The 17,678-nt window shown below is 43.8% G+C and overlaps 1 protein-coding gene across 4 annotated transcripts in view; it reads left to right on the plus strand.

Annotated features, from left to right (window-relative positions):
* The window catches only part of b3gat1a (beta-1,3-glucuronyltransferase 1 (glucuronosyltransferase P) a), a 54,480-nt gene that overhangs the window by 14,875 nt on the left and 21,927 nt on the right, over window positions 1–17,678 (plus strand). For all 4 annotated transcript variants that reach the window (XM_067246598.1, XM_067246601.1, XM_067246599.1 and 1 more), the window contains exon 2: window positions 11,378–11,617. The gene's annotated coding sequence lies outside the window, so the exon portion shown is untranslated. The remainder of the gene's footprint in view (window positions 1–11,377; window positions 11,618–17,678) is intronic.

The following is a 17,678-nucleotide window of genomic DNA, read 5'->3' on the forward strand; positions in this document are numbered from 1 at the left end:
ATGACAAATTTTCTCACAGTGTATAAACCTCCTGTGGTTTATACACCCCCCCCAAAAAAAAAAAAAAAAAAAAAAAAAAAAAACTAAGAGGCATTCTTTCTTTGATAACGCAAGTTTGTCAGCCTCAGAAGAAAGAAAAAACACAAGCTTAGAAACACATTAATGGTGTTTTTAGAACAAAATTTCAATGGGATTCCCATGCATTATGTCGATTAAGAAGGATTAATCCAAATCAAATTTACAGCTTGTGCATTAATTCCCAGAAGGTGTGGGACACAGTTTTATCTCAGACAGTGCCTAGGTGTCTCTCTAGATTTGACAGAGGGAGCACTGCCTAAATTAAAACCCCATGAGAGTGGGGCAGAGCTTTTGGATAGCCATACAGACAACTCTTTCAGACAGAATATTCAATTCTAAGGAACCACAACCGTGTCCGTGTGCATAGTGTCTTCAGATGCAGTCTTCTAGTGCTGTTGTGAGGCTTTTGTGCACTTTTGTTCCCCTGACCAATCTCAATTCCTCACAGTCAGACAACAAACATTTGGAGAGATTCCTTCTTTTTATTTCACGGGCAACACCAAAACACTTGGTCCCCGTTTGACTGTAATGCACACGGTTCATAAAATGTTCTATATTACCTCTAAACTTTTTTTCCAGGGCAATGAAAAGCATGATAAATGTCTCTATGTGCTTTTAACCAAGCAAATTGACACTTATAAGCTTGTGGGGAGAGTACGGCAGATGCCGCTGAGGTATTGAAGTGGAGACTCATGTCGACAAATTGCACTCCACATTTCTAACCGCGAGAAGGAAAGACAGCGGAGAGAACTGATTTAATTTGAAACCCAATATCAACTGAGTTTTCCATGGATTATTTAATTATATTGTTAGAAGTCTACTGAAATGTGAGGAGATAGTCCCGTGGGGGAAAAGACACATTATCGGTAACATTTTGATCACTAAACTTCTTTGAAATGTCATGAAAGAGACAAATAGAAAGAAATAAAGGACATATGTCCCCATGCTATGAATTCTCTCATGAGTGATACGCTCATGCCGAAAATCTGCAAAGTTAAATCTCAAAGGGTTTCTTTGGACAAACTCTGACGAACCCCAGACCCCTTATCTCCAGCTGACAGAATAATATGAAAATCATTAAGCCTTGGTAAACAGGCGCGAGTCCATTCTCAACGCTTATGTAACTATCTCAAGGAGCCAAAGCGGGAGGAAAAAATTGGAACCTGTGATGTGCCTTCTAGGGGCCTCTCTCTCTTATTATCTTTCTCTCTGCCATTCTCTTTCATTCCCTCTTTCTCCCTTTGTTTCCTCTACCTCTCATCCAAAGAAACAGAGCCCGGAGACTGGAGTGGATGGCACCGGCACCAGCACCAAGGGGTGTTTCGTAGCGTAACCAGGACTCTGCCTCAGTGCTCCCAACCCCGGAGCTCTTTCCACCACATTAGCAGTGAACAGAGAGAGAGAGAGAGTGCACGCAGGTTTTGTCTTGCCAGCCTGAATGAGAGGGAGTCATGAAAGCTCAGCGGCTATGCTTCCCTCTCCACTCCTCTCCCCAAGCTCCTTAAAACACTTTACAACTACATCTGTTGCCTACGGGGGAGGGCTGGATTTGCCCTCATGATATTTTTCATCTTCCTCGCTCGAGAAAGATAAGAAAAGTAAGCCTTTGAACGTAGAGGAGGGGGGCTTACATTTCCAATTGTATACAGTACATTCTCCCCCTTTTTGAGTCTCACATGAAAAGACAGATGGTGTAGAGTTTTTACTCTGCCTGTTTTTGCAATATGTCCTGTGCATCACAAATATCTTTGGTGCGACCATCAGTTATGTGTTGAGCATTGCTCTTTGTTGTGAAAGCAGGTGACTTACTGGTGACAGCTAATAATCACTTCTACCCAATCTTTCTGTGATGATTTAACTATAAACAGGTAAAAAGTCGTATTGGTTCACTCACTGAGGGATTGTGTTGTGAATGACTTGAAAACCCATATTACCTCTTGTCCAGAAGAACAGGGAAGTGCCATAAATCAGTAGTTCTGTAATAAAATTAGCAGCTCATCTTCTCACGAGGGGAAAGAGGCTGAACAAACATACGTACAGCATGTATGTTAAAATATTAATTTGACTCACGACCTACTGTGCAGAAACAGTATGGAATCTGGTGTAAACTGTTTAACTTTGCCAGAGCCAGAGCTCAAAAACTGGTCTGTTTTCTTTTTGAGCTCTCCACGTTTGTTTTATGGAGGCTGATTTGCAAATCTTGTTTGGTTGGATGTTTGCATATGTTATTGATTTTTTTTTCTCACTGAGAGCTTGGGGTGCTGAAGTGAAAAGAAATAATCACTGTGGATTTATTGCCTTCTCTGCAGTCTTAACTTTGTTTAGAGTGCGCTCTTGTGCCCTTTATAATTACATTTTGTGGTTTGTGCTCAAAGCGGTGCAAACAGACATGGGACAACTTTTGCTTTCAAGACTTAAGGTCTGTTTAGCAAATGCTTGAAAAGCCTTGGCTTCATCATCTGATCTAAACAAATTCCTTGAGCTGTATAATGAAATATTCGGACCTTTGCTTTATCCTTGTCTTTTTTAGGGGCGTATCAAATCTATCAGATCTATCACATCTAACAGGTCTAGTATCAAACTAACAAACAAATTCAAAAACAGAAGACCTGCTGTGTGATTTCTGTGTATCTCTGATACTATATCACATTTCAAGGTGGGCGTGTGTGTGGAGGGTGTGGTAGGGTGAAGCAAATGTGATGGTGTAAAGGCAGACACCTGCAGTCCTCGCCTCACTAAAGCCCACTGCCAAGGCCAGGGATGCCTCATAGTGAGCCTGTACAGGAAGACTGATAGGTGTAGTGTTCATAGGTTGCACAAAATGGCAGAATGCAGGTAGCGCACTGTGCGTTGTGGTCGCTGACAACGACTGCCTCATCCTCCCATCCCAGTGTGAGCAGGTCACAGGAAACGACAGGCGTTTTCTCAACTTTTGTCATTCAAATGGGAACATTGAGGGATCTAAATGCGCCTCTGTGTGGGTTCGGTAGAGGTCAGATGATCATTTTGTCTTTAATGTTCTTGTCTGTGTCATACCAAATAGGAATGGAGGGTGACAAACAGAGTGGAAAATGCTAGCCACACATCCCCTTAACTGCAGCACATCCCATCACTCATTCTATTGGGTCTCCGTTTTTTGCCTAGAGCCTTGTAGCGCATGGGTGAGTGTCCACAGGGAGCTCTGGTGAACATGCTGTCGCACTGTGACAGGTCAACCCTCAAATAGAGGTTACTCCTATCATACACAAATAGTGTGACTATACCTGCACTGGTATGTGTACATGTTCACACACTCACACACACACACACACACACACACACACACACAGACAGGCAAACAGTAATGCCAATACATTAGTGGTTGCTTGTATACTCACACAAGCATACAGAACATTGACATTTCAAGAATAAAAATTCAGAACGCAGGCTGTAAGTCATATGACTTCCTTACACATGCAGTAAACTGTATGTGGGGAAATCAACTTGATTGAGCTGTCCAGTACGTGCTCACACATGCAAACCCACACACATAATCATGCACACACTCACAGCCCACAGAACGCAAATGGACAAACCTGATGAACCCTGATGCAAGGATGACAGCAGTAAGCTTAATAGCATGTTGTCCTTCAACAGTGGCATCGAAACCGAACAGCCTGCAAATTCAGTTTCAGAAAATCGGATCATTCTGTTGACAGCTTTTCCTGCAACATGCGGCAATTAGTCACTGTTTCTAATGTGATCTGCTACCCAGGCACATTTTCCCTTCATTAGGGAGGTTCTCTCACAAAATGTTTGCAATTATAGGGTGGATCTCAAACGCAGAGTAGAACAGTATCTGCTTGCCTTGTTAGAAAAGAACTTTCTTCCTATGAACATCTAAACTCCCAAATATATATCTGAACTGTGCTGCATTGAGGAGAGAGAGGAACAAAGACACCAACTCTAACTCATTTCCCCAGGCCCTCAGGGTACTGGCACAAGGATGCTCGTTTGAAGCCTAAGAGAGAGCTTCTCTGCTGGGCTCGGTCGCTGTCAGACAAGGTGTCCACACTGGCTGGGCCCTGACAATACATCCATGTTAACCTGTGAAAGAGCCCTGAAGTTTGAATAGGATTGGTTACGATAAAGAAGGCTGCTGTTGTGAGGCTCTAAGAGATATTGAGATACAGAGAGATTGACACTGAACTTTTTGTAAAAAGTTCTTTCAATATCCGTCTACGTATACAGCCATCGGATACATATTTCATACTGCACTCTAATCCATCAAGCCCAATAATTTTTTCCCCTCTTTTCTGCGTAAATGAAACTGAATATTGCCAGTCAGCGCTTTTGTTATTAGTCCTTCCTTGCTGTCTCACTTTAATATTAATTGTGTTGGCACCACCCATCTTACCTGTACTGTTTCAGCACAACCATGCTGTGGGGGGGGGGGGGGGGGGGGGATGACGACAACGAAGACATGGAGGTTGAATCCCCTTGAGAACAGGAAGAGCTACTTCTCTTCAAAAGAGCTCTGAAAATACTATTCATAGAAAGCTCTCTGTCAGAATCGCAGATGGCAGACAAGAGGGAATGCCTTGTCATTTGTCTTGGGCTTGATTAGACTTGTCAGGGACGAGTGGTGCTGTCCACCAACACGCTCCTCCACACTCTCTTGTCCTGATCCGAGGTAAGCACACTACTGGGCCCATTTCACGGTGAAAATGGACCTCTATATTTTATGATTTTTTTTTAAATTAAAATACGTTTAATGCAGTATACAACACCATACAGCTACGACCCGATATTTCGCTGCGTCAGTCACCTCTACATAAAGGTCTTGTTCTTTGTCTAAAGCTGGTGTCAGAGTCGTAGCTGTAACGTGCTTACAGGCAGTGCTGCTTGTCCGAGAAACCGAGAAGCAACCGTTAGCCACGTCTTTATCCAAGCGTTGGCAGGTTGTACACGGCATGCTTAAGCACTGATCCAACAAGGACGCACCGTGTTCTTTTTAATGTCTTTCATCTCGCGGAGATTACTTAAGCCCCCTGTGTTATGGGTAGCGCAGCCCCTCGATTTCCCCAAGCCCCTATAATTATGCAGACCATGGCTGTGCGCTAGCTGTGCGGTTGCACTCTGTGACATATGGTATATTACCTTTTAGGGCATCCAGTTGGTTTACCTCAGGTAGTCATATGCATTAATTTCAGCTGACATTGAATTAAATTTTTAGATAGCTTACAGTAAAAGGGATTTTCTCATTGTTTGGTTGACTGAGTTCTGAGCCCCAGACGTGGATAATTTACAGCTGAGGAATGAAACATGTAATATGATCCATGATTAGAAATTACATTGATGTGGATGTGTGCTTCCTGCTATCATACACTAGACCTGTACAGTAATTCTACACCCACACAGAAATATGGACCCCATGTTTCCTCAAGGATCACAATGACTCTTGCTTAGAGTCTTGTTGCTCTTGTTGGTTAGTGGTAACTGATTTAAATAGTTGTACTCGCTGTGAAATATTTTTCACTGTTGCTTGCTTTTCTACAGGTACACTTACACGCGATTCATGTTGTTTAATTGTAACTTGTTTAACTACATGCTCTTATGGTTCTTCCCTTTGGCACTTATTTTGGTTGTTCACAATATGTGCTTCATGTTTTGGCTACCCGCAATGTTTTTGGGGCTATCTTGTTGTTATTATCAGTGACCTATGCACTTTGTAAAGCTCTCTCTTGGAAGTCGCATTGGATAAAAGCGTCTGCTAAATGAATAATGTAAATGTAAATATAACACAAGCTCAACAGCCAGATTTATGCAGGGGTGAAAATCTCATATATACTTTGGGGGAGGGGACAATTACATGACATTTTCTCAAGAGCAATTGTTGAGGGGGGACACCAAAAATAGTGCTGTAACACATTACCTATGTTGTAATGTATATTGGGGGGGACAAATCGTATTTTGCCAAGGATTGGGGGGCCCTGGGATTTCCGCTAATGGATTTAAGCCTATTCCAGCCAGTCATCGTTAGGGGACAATTTACTTTGTACTTAAGCATTCTGTCATAGTACTTATTATTTTGCCACCCCCATTGCATGAAAAAATATCTAGTGAAATAATGTAACCATTCGAATGGATTCGTTCGAATTCCGTGAGTGGCGAACTACCTTGTCAGACGGAGCGTGGCTACGGCTCATACAGACCCGTCACATAAATACTGTTAGCCACCTAACGGTATATGCACTTCTTGTAAAGTTGGGCCTTAAAGAATAATTGAATACAATAGAGCAATACAAACAATTAGGTAAAGTGATACATATTTCAAGGTGTGCTCTTACTCTCACCATTGCCATTTCCCTCTTGCTCTAATGGACCATTATGGGGGCCATAACAGCAACTCATAAAGATTCAAGGCAGGCAGGGGGGATTTTTGCCAAGCCCCCACCATGTCATCACCTCCAGAGCTTCTTAAAGTGTCCCGGTGACAGAGAAAGATTGCAGCCCTCCGCTCTTGCTATTCCGGTTGCATAGCGCCCTGGGCCAAACAGGAGAGGGAAGACAGCCAAGTAAACAGAACAGCAGTCACCTACTCACCAAGGGTGAAAATGAACCCTCTCTCCCATTTGGTCCTGGATTAATTGAGCCCTTGCCGGAGCAGAAAATGACCCAGTGAGGTTGAGTGACAGCTGTAGAAGATGAAAGGTCTGGACTGAAAGGTTGAGCTCTGAGCAGTCACCACACAAGCAATATGACACCCCCCCCCCTTCCCTTCTCTCAAGCCAGGGAGCCGGCAGCAAAGAGCTTTCAGTAATAGAGGTATTTTACTGCAACTTGGGATTGAGAGAGCAATTACTATAATGGCACTCAAAACATCCAACATCTTCGGTTTTCTAGGATCAAGCCTGACCTTGCATCGGTGAAGGAGTATGGGATATTCTACCCTAGGGGAAAAAAATGACAATAAAACATGTTTTTTGCTACATATATTCAAATATAGTTAATAGCGTGCTTTAGTCAAAATGTTCTTTTTGAAATACCTTCGTGGGTGCTCCGTGTTCTACTTAAAGTATCTCCAGTCATTATCTATTTATACCCTTGGGAGCATCTGCAATACTGTCTACATTACCCGGAACCTTTGGACTGTGTTATTCCTGTAACACTCGGTTCTGGTGGGTTGGGTTTCTTTACAGGGCTCAGCATTTCGTTTTACAGACAAGGAAGGGAAGTTACTAGTATGTGTGGTTGGTGAGCGAGAAAGCAAGAGAGACACATTTTCTGAGAGATAGAGTGTGTGAAAGAGAGAAAGTGTGTGTGTGCCTGCACGGGTGCTGCCTGGGTAGGCTATAATGCCACAACCTTCTCCTGTCCTCTGTCTCTGGCAGAACCTGAGCCCTCCTCATGGAGGAGGAGCATTGGGAGGAGAGGAGGAGGTGGTGGTGTATGGAGAGCCTTGGCCCTGCTCCTCGCTGACCTCCTGAAGGGAGCCTTACTGGTGTCCCTGCTCATACCCAGCACTGCCCACTACCATTGGGCCCACAGCCATGGTGCATTAGGGGCTTTCCGTTTAATCCACGATTTATGCTGTGATTTTGGCACGGTCAACGCCTCAATACTATAAATAGTACTTTTCCATATCAGCAGTGTTATCGCCCATCCACATAAACAGATAAAGAAGGGTCATATTTACCAAATAGCCAAGACATTAACTTATTTTAGGTAGGAATAGGAGTATCACTGCACACATATTGAACATTTTTATATCCGTTTTCAGTATACTGTTCTAACCTACGCCATGCACTGATTCAGTATTCGTTGAATATCCTGCCTCATTCTAAGCATGTTCAGGGTGATCTTGTTCTCTGAATGTGCCTGCACTCAATCATTTTAAATTATCTGTAGTGCATGAGGTGAGTGCCTCTCTGCCTGTAAGCAATCTCAAGCCATCACCAAAACCAAACAGGTTTTTATGGGGTGCAAATGTCCTTGGAGTTTAAGGGCATTGGCTTTTTGCATTTTTAACACTGTTGCCACAGCTGTGCATGAGAAATACCGTCATTAAACCCTGTTCGAAATCTGAGGTAGCATGATGGGGCCAGTTCCGACAAAGACGATCAGTTAAAGGTAAATAGTTGTTGTGGTTGTGCCTGCACCAAGCATCTACAATTTCAGACTCAGGCAGAGAGAGTTACCACATCACCATGGCAACCCTTGGTCTAGTAGGCAAAGCTCAATACAGATTTGTTTTGATTTTGGTATACCATAAAAGAAGAGCAGGAAGAGAGCCTTCCTCTTGAAAGGTGATGAGAAAAAGGCTGCAGACCAGCAACAGTCTTAACACTAAATGGTGAAGTGATTAAGAAATATTTGGATGATATCACCAAAGGAAAATAACCATACCCTTAAGGTTAAATATCAAACAATTAAAAGCATCTGCAATTAAATAAAATGTGTGAATGAATCAGCCTGGAACTCATCATGCCCATACATACTCTGAGAAAACCATTTAATCCTTGCGTCTCTGTGTCGTTTGATAAAAGCGTGTCATTAGCTTCAACCTGTTTCCGTCTAGATGACTGTAAATGGTTAATGAGGGTATAATTGGACGACTCTGTGCTCAGGCTGAGAGCGGGGAGACCCTCACCTCTGATGATCAGACGTGTGAAAGGACGTCCTGTCCTTCAGGGCGGGCCCGCGCCGCAAGCTGTCAGGGGCTGCGGAGGAGGACGCGCCTCTTTCCTCGCACCGTGCCTGGGATCGATGAAGCCCCCCCTCCCACCCCCGGAGGAGCCCCCAGCTTGCTGTACTTCCAATTACCGCTGATGGGCAGATCCCTCCATCCGCACGGCTGTCATTTCACCTTTCTTTTATGACGGGTGGAGGGGGATCTTCTCCCATCCGGCTTCGAAAGGTTTTTTCAGCGAGAGAACTTTCCAAAGACGGACGCTGAACTTATCCACCTTGTGCATTATTAATATCGACCACTTATGAAAGAATAAAGCAGCATTTACTCAGCACGGGAGCGTCTGAATTAATAATAGGGCTGAACTCAAAAGGTGCAATGAATTCTCTTTCATTACAAACCCACCAATTTTAGCTTAAATGACAGATGTCTTCGGGACGAAAAAAAGGGCCAACTATCCCTATCATTATCTCAGGCATCGCTTTCCTCCGCATCAAATATTCAACAGAACAACAGGCTTTGTTTTACTGAATTTTCCAGTCACCGCGTAAGACCTGATCGAAGGCAATCTGGTGACAATTTTGGAATTGGGTAAAGGAGGATGACACTGTACAATTTACAAGGCCAGCATTACTATTCCACACAGAACGTAGACAAGTAACGTGAGCTTGACAGGCCTGGTATTATTTGTGTGCACTCTGTGAAGACAAGGAGTTAGAGAAAATCCCCTGGGGACCTTCCAAAGACCATGCCCATCAAAGGCCAAAAAGTAGTTTCCATGGTGATTGTGTGAGCGAGTGGCTGTTTAAAGCAGCCCCCTGTGCAGGATCACACAGTGTGCCGCTCCCAGAGTTCTGTGCGGTGTTCCGTCATGCTCAGGGCCAGAGAGCGAGGCTGTGCCGCCTCTTTGGTCACCGTCCTTAGACAGCTTCTCATCAGCCTGATCACAAAGTCACTGGATTAGACTGGAGTGCCACCCCCCCCCCCCACCCCCCATGCCAGGCAACTCTGCTTTGCATGCCTCCATTTCACCCCCCAAATTGAAGCCTTAAACAGAAGAAACAGAAACAGAAGTCTTAAAAATAGTTCAGAATAACTGATTTTGTCAAAAGAAAATAATTGGTGTATTGCTTTCCCAGAGCCATACAATGATATTTTAAAGTGTATGGAGGTGTACTGTCAGCTGTGACACTGTCGTTTTCGACGTTTCTCTTCTCACAACACTGACTCGTCACCACAGGTCATTTTCTGTCGTAAGACTACTCACATCCTGAGTGTTTGGAATTACACTCATAAACAGCAAGATCAAAGGGGTCAGATGAGGTGTGCACTTATGTTGGAGGATTTACGGGCTTCGTCGTCAACAGGAGGAGCTGGGTTTTACCTGGGACAGATGGAGGTGGGGGGGGGCTGATGGGGCGTTGATTCATTCCAGTACTGGTGGGCTGGCGTGGTGTCGATCGATACCAATCCACTAAACCACCTGCCCCAGAACCTCCAGTTTCATGGTTCCTGTTGGGTCTCCCATCCGTCACTGTCAGCCAGGAGTGACTGGGGGAGAGGTTTGAGTGGTCAACCACGGACAGTCTACCTAATGTCTGCACTGTTTGATGCAACTGCTACAGTAGGTCCTAGAAGTTAGCTAGACATTTGATAGCCCCTCCTAGTTTACAGCTGTATTGACATAAATCAAATTAGCCTGTTGCCAGCAGTGCACATACAATGGTTTCATTATTTGAGAGTTGCATGTGTAACTGAATGGACAAATAATTAATTCAACCACCATGGTAGGCCTCAAGCTAGAAAAAAAAACTATTATCAACCAGGGTATTGAAATAATTAGTACCCATTTTTCCTCGTATGATTACCCTATTGGATTTAGATTAGGCTCATAACAACCCCATGACATTGCACAGCCTCTATTTCTCGCCTTGTCAATATGATGCTAATGTGTTCAACCCACCTCATTTTTCAAGCATGGCATTGGCCAGCCTTCTTTTGCAACAGCGACTGCCTCCAGGCAAATACAGCTGATACTGTGACTCATGCCAAAGACAGAGGAAAACTCATCAATAATGAAAGAGCGAAGACGCACAAGGAAAAAAAAGTGTCATATCGGCAAATACAGCTGGCGTGTTTGTCTTATCATCTGACTGACATCACTTTTCTTTTGGGTTGAGAGGGCCTCGTCTTTTTAGCCTTGTCCACTTTCTTTGCTCAGTCATTGTTACTCGGAAAGAAAATTAACAAAACAATTTTTCGAAACAAAGTTTGGCATTACCCTTGTGTGATTTATTCATTTATTAATGTTTTCTTAAAGAAAGTTAGTTGTTGCTTCTTATTCCATTTCAAATGCGACCAAAATGCTTGAACTACATGGGTTCAGCATTTTAGCCACACCTATGCATGGCGTCTAAAAAACCGTGCATTTCCTGCTCGTTAAATTGTGTCATTCTTTACATCATTGGTGTTGGTGTGCCTTTGAGAAAAAAACATCCGCCCAGCTGCAGCTATGTCACACTACCCACGAAGACACTGCCAGCCCACCCTTTCCATCAATGCCACCCATTGTTATGGTATGACACAGGCCATCCTAACTCATGACTCTCTTCCCTCTTGTATCTTTAGGATCCCATCCAGAGGAACTGACCACTCCACTGCATACGGCCTGGGTGTCTCCGAATGCTTTTCTCTGCCAAAGTTCTGGTCGGCTCAGTGACCAACCGCGGCCCACGTTACTACACTCCAACTATTTCCTCTTAAAGAATGTTTGAGGACTAAGAAGCCTGGGATTCAGACAGATCCTGACCACATCTGCAAAACAAGGGGAGAGATTCTCGCTTGTTGTAGACAGGCAAAGCCCTACTGGTGAGTATCCTTTAGTGAATCTTGGTGTGCATCAGCATTTCTGCAGCAGACTGTGATTTGTTGTTCTTAAATTGACATCTGGTTGTGTAGGAATATGTTGAATGGAGTTCTGATGTCCATCCTACAGAACCAACATCTTTCTGTCAGTTTTCATGAATTTATGAAATATGGTAGGATTTTATTGGACAGGGTAAGTATGTGAGAGGATGTAACGTACTGTGGATTTTATTCGGTGACCCAGGTTCAAGATGTGTGATTCTCAGCCAAAAGGAAGTTACTAACTAAACGTGCTTTGACTTCAGCTTAAACTCAACTTTATTTTTAACTGCACATACATTAATATTCTCCAGTGGACATAGAAACACAATAAGAACATGTTACCTAAACAGGTAAAGAAAGTTCTGTGTTATCATAAGTTTGGCCACTATTATTACTGTACGCGTCAACATAGCAAAATATTACTGTGAGTTCTCAAATCAGCAAAGCTATCATTTAGTTACAAGTATCATCAACACATTTTCCTGTTGAGTGGTGACAGAACGAAGCATTGTGTAGGTAGAACAAAGCTATTTCACCCAAGACTGAGTGCTCTGAGAGTGCAATTGTAGAAAGTGTACTGTATAAGTTGAGAGCCAATCGTCTGACAATATAGTGGCAGAGTGAGCCTTCACATCCTTTCCATAAACTGCATGATGGGTAGCCAAACATAAGACCGATCCTGACAAGCTCATCTACCCGCAGATGAACAGACCCATTGCCGCCATTATTTATTTAGCATCGACAAAGCTAAATTTAAAATGTGATGACACAGTCATGTCTATGGTATATCAGGGGATGTGATGTGGGGGTGGATTGCGGTTCAAGCAGGGCTACCTCTACCCCCACTTTCCCTCTCAATGCGGCGCTCCATTTTCGCAGGATGGGAGGGGAGGATTAGGGGGAGGACAGGGGGCGAAATTATCTGACAGATCCACTTATTTCAACCATCTGTGATCCCCCTCTGGTCCTGGTATTATTAGCGGCAGATACCTGAGAGTCGAAGACACAGACTGGGGAAGGGGAGGAGACCAAGGTCTGGAGGGGAAAGGAGGAAAGTGTCCTCCGATAAGCGGATCCTGTGGACTCGCGAGAAGCAGGAGGAATCATCGTCAGATGATGGGAGCAGGGAGGGATGGAGAGAGCAGAGAGCAGGCCGGCCGGCCGGCAGTGAGAGAACGCCTGTGGGTGCTGTCGTCTCCTGGGTATCAAGGGAAATATTGGGCTTCTCTACTCGAGTGCCTTGGGCCAGAGTTATCCATTCCTCAGCCTCCGCTTTTTTTAGCCTGATGCAAACAAACAGTGGTGAAATAAGGCTGGTCGCACACAGGTTTATACAACTTACATATAACATTTTTACCACTGTGCCCTGGGATAACACCACTGTTGTAGCATGGGAGCTTTTTAAATAGGAATATGGGGAGAATGAACGTTCTGTATTGTTCCTGCTGGCACAGTATGTTAACCTGCAGTAAAAAACCTTCATGTAGTGTTACGGAAAGCACATCCTGCAATGTTTTCCTTGGTTAACGTCCTGTATTACAACACACTTCAGAGTAAATGTATTGTAAGAATAGAAATGTAACATTGTCGGTTCTCTCCATTAAATGTCAGGGATGTTTGAACATATGTTACGTGGTATCATATAATACATTCCTAATACCTTAAAAGACAGTAAGTTCAATTAGGCGTACTAATCAGCATAGAGAAACACAGCCTCTCATCATGACTGTATAGGCTGTCACAACTGCTGCCAGGTCCAGATCAACTCTTTCAATCGGGCCAATCCAGGCCAATGACACTTTGAAAGACTCTTGGCACACAGATGGTGATGAGTCTTTTGTCTCTCTCTCTATCTCGCTCTCTCTCTCTCTCTCCCTCACTCCTCCCTCTGAAAGGCCTGTCACACACGCTGTGTCTCCGAGCACCAGGAGACCGGGGTTGAGCTGAATTAAACTGAGAGGATGTCCTTTCCAGCTTCACGGAGGGCCACAGAGACACATCCGCCCCCATTGAGCGCTGGAGAGACAGACCGAAAGAGATAGATCATAAAAGAGACAAAGAGAGAGGAGAGAGAAGGTGAAGGGAGAATGACAGAGAGCGTACTACATCCTCGTTGCCAGCAACCCCTCTACAACTCTTATTAATTAACACCACACATACTAAAGCTGCCAGACAGATTCAGAGCATGTTTTTGCTGGCTCTTGTGTCTTTGATCGAAATATATGGGGTCAAACCAACAGAGAGGCCAATCGTTGGTTGGGAAAGAGAACAAACACTTGTGTCATTGCTTTTGTCAAATCGCATCTGTCATACTGAAACCTGCTTACGCCTTGAATTAGGTTACGCTATATGGTGCTCTGTTGCTATAAGCCTAAACTGCATTGCCCATATTTTGCTTCTGAAAAAACAAAAACATTGTTGTCCTTGACCTAGATGGTAAACATGCGAGAGACAGATGTTTTTGTAGAACAAGAAATCGGAACATCCATTATTGAGTGAGAACTCACCTATTGTTTCCCGCACCTTGAAGCCCACAAGTGATGGAGCTCCATCACAAACAGCATCTAGGTTTCAGCTCAGTGATCCACAGTGAGCCCACGACCATCTCCTCACATCCATCTCCTCACCTGTGATTCCTTTTTAAAAGTTTGAACACATTCTTTGGCTACCTCTGTCCTCCAGTGCAAAAACAAGACCAGGAATTGGAATGGCCTGCTGCAATGTTTAATTGTGTCATACAGCATGGTTTAATTTATAGGGCTTGAGTACAGTTTAGAATAAACACATGGATTTTTTGACTGAGAGAGACAAATTCTTAGGCTGTATGATAGCGTAGGAAAACTCAGTTCCATTGTATACTGTGAGATTAGTACTCAGTTTTGCCATGATGCAATTGTTGCCAACTGCATAGTTATCATCTGAAACGCTTGAGAAAAAAAACGAAAAATCCTATTTCTGAACCCCACTAAGCACTTCTAGTCTACACAGTAATGCCATTGGGATTTATATACATTGTGACAACTAAATACACAGGACACATATGCAGCACATGCTAAATGCATGTTATAGTATTTGCATGGGTGACTTTCACTCAATTCTCAACAGAAAGGTATCACTACATTTAGTGTTAGCATGATCTCTAAACATCCAGACAATGTCTAATTCCAAGCATTCTTTGTAGAATCCCAGCAAATCCACTTGGACCACATGATGAACAAAGTTCTGTCTTGTCTGGAGATATTTTTAAGCGCAGCTCCAGCTTGTCCCTCTACAGTCAGTATACCATCCCACCCGTAAGTCCTGGTTGATAAGATGAGCCGATGACACCTGAGCCGAGACACGGCCCTCCTCGGTCCACTTGGACCCGGACTGCCCTCATCAGAGCACCCTGGGCCAACCAGCGGTAAGGGGGTTGGGTGAAAGAGACCGGCACATCTGAAACAGAAAAATAAAAGATATTCCCAGATTTTCTCAATCTCCGTGGGGACACCCGGAGATGGATGCCCAACGTCTTCAGCAGCCTCGTGCCCGCGGCAATACAGCAGTAACACTATTCGCTGAAGCAATTTCGCTGTTCTGTTTTCTGGCTAAACGTATGGCCACCACCGTGAACGCTTTCTTGGATTGGAAAACAAGTGTTCGCTTCTCAGGCCCCGAGTGATTGTGAGGCGTCTGGGTTGTGCATACCGAGCAAGGACGGGATATAACTAAAGAATGTTGCATTCGCTGCATCAGTTTAAAAGGGAAGACTTTTTCAAAGAGAAAGACAAAGTGTACTGTTCTGGAATTTAGTGTTCTCAACTTTTTGTCCCAGGGGAAGTGGCTGTTAGTTGCTTGGCTTGTTTCTAGAAGTCTCTAGAAAGTGAGCTTGGCTTGTCCTCAGCAACAAACCCCCTTTTTGCCTCTCTGCCCTGAAGGCAGTCACTAATTCTTCCTGTCCCTCTAATGGTCTTACAAACTCAGTATGCAGTCATGTAAGCCATGAACCCAGCCACACTGCCTCCAGAGTGTACAGCAAAACAGTACTCAAGGCATAGCCGTGGCCGGACAAGTGGGTCTCAACGTAGTCCACACAAACAACGCTGCCATAGAAATGTGACAGTGAAACATGTTTATCGAAGTGGCTACACAACGAGATGTTTGGCCTTGTATGTGCATTTTATATTGGCAAATGAACTGAACTTTTCAATAACCTTTTTTTGTATTTAGAATTTAAAGGGGATTTAAGGGAATGCAATGAAAGCAACTATTGTTTCACAATAGTTTGTTGTACTATGTGGGGATTTACAATCCAGTCCCTAAATCCTTAACCCTAACCTTAATCTGAACCACAAACCTAAACTGAACCCTAAACTTTCTAAACCTATAACCATCCCTAACACCAACACAAATTCGAACCCTAACCCTAAACCCCCTAGAAACAGCACTTGAACATGAGGATCAAGAACTCCCAAGTTATTTGCCTCAGTTTACTATTTTGGAGGAGACTTCTGGTTCTTACAGCATATAAAATAGCCAGGACACACACAAGTACACACACGCACACACTACCACAAATAATAAGAGCTCATGAGCAAAAGGGGAAAAGCAGCTGCATCTTTACAGAGTTGTTTCCTTTCTTAACTTTGTGAGCAGTGCAGCAGAGAATTGTCAAGCTCGAGAAAAGTATTTCCCTACATCTGCCTCGTGCCATCAATCTGTATCTGTATCTGCTGTGCGAATTAGAGCAGGAATTTCTATCAATTGTGAGGCACTACAAACTCCTCTTCTTTGCTAGGTACACTGTACACATGATGGCAGAAGAAATAAAGGAAGCAATTGCTTTGCCTGTGCCGTCTTCTAAATTATTTCGCCATGAAATGAGAGCTAGATTGAATGTTTTCACCGCCTTAGCACACTTAGAACAGTGAACATTGTCAGTGAGCACACAACGCCCTTGAACGTACTCCACTATTACATTATGGTAATTGGATGAATGCTAAGCTGTCTGCTGCAGTGTTACAGTTTGCATTCAATCAAATGACACAGCTAGAAACCATTACAGTCGCTGTTAACTCAAAGGTGAAGGGGTGATTGGGGTCACTTGTCCTGAGGTCCATCAAGCTTATGAGGCAGACTTTACACTAATCGGTCATGCAAGCTTGCCAATATGACTTGTCACTGTCCAGGAACAGATTACAATTAGGATTTACAGAGCATTTCAAGTGAATAATGCCCCAGACTAAGGTTAGAATTACTAATCACTGCACCCAGACAGACATGTAAACATATGCATTTTGTACAATAAGCATCTGGCAAAAAGGATGGGTGCGCTGCATGATGATGAGGCATCATCTTAAGCTTCACAAGACAGTTTTTTCTCAAGGGCACACATCCGAAACAAGTCAGAATGCAAATCACTCCAATAATGTGACTTTCATAGCAGAGGAGAAAAATATCCATTGATTTGAGCAATCAGGGGGTCTTAGGAGAGGCAGGGAGGAATCAGAGGTCTGCTATCGTACGGCTGAATGCAGCCCTGATGACACCTGATCAAGCCTGTAGTTGCTGTGGTCACAGCCATACCCCCCCCCCTACACTTCGCTAACGTGAAACGTTCCATCCTCCTTCCACAGGAATTCAAGGCTGGATGGCATAATTGGGGCCATTTCCATATGTAATATGGCATCCCCTGGGGGGCTCATTAGAGGTACTGTTACCCCTTCCCCCCCTCCCCCCCCAAACGCTTTTTATCCTTTGTGGGTGAAGAATGGTTTAGTCTGTCTGCTGCCAAACACCCTGGTTTTCTCTCTGCCCCCAGTCAGCTACTTAATTTATTAGAGAGACTAAGAAGAAGTAATAATTGTGTTGCCCCTCATGCTGTTGATCTCAAATGATTCTGACCTGTGTTGTCTTAGTTACATATGCTGGCATACTGTAGCCTCATCATTATTTAGTCATTTAGCAGACGCTCTTATACAGAGCGACTTACAGTAAGTACAGGGACATTCCCCCCGAAGCAAGTAGGGTGAAGTGCCTTTCC

This window comes from Osmerus mordax, chromosome 11, assembly GCF_038355195.1.
Source record: "Osmerus mordax isolate fOsmMor3 chromosome 11, fOsmMor3.pri, whole genome shotgun sequence".
NCBI classification, from domain to species: domain Eukaryota; kingdom Metazoa; phylum Chordata; class Actinopteri; order Osmeriformes; family Osmeridae; genus Osmerus; species Osmerus mordax.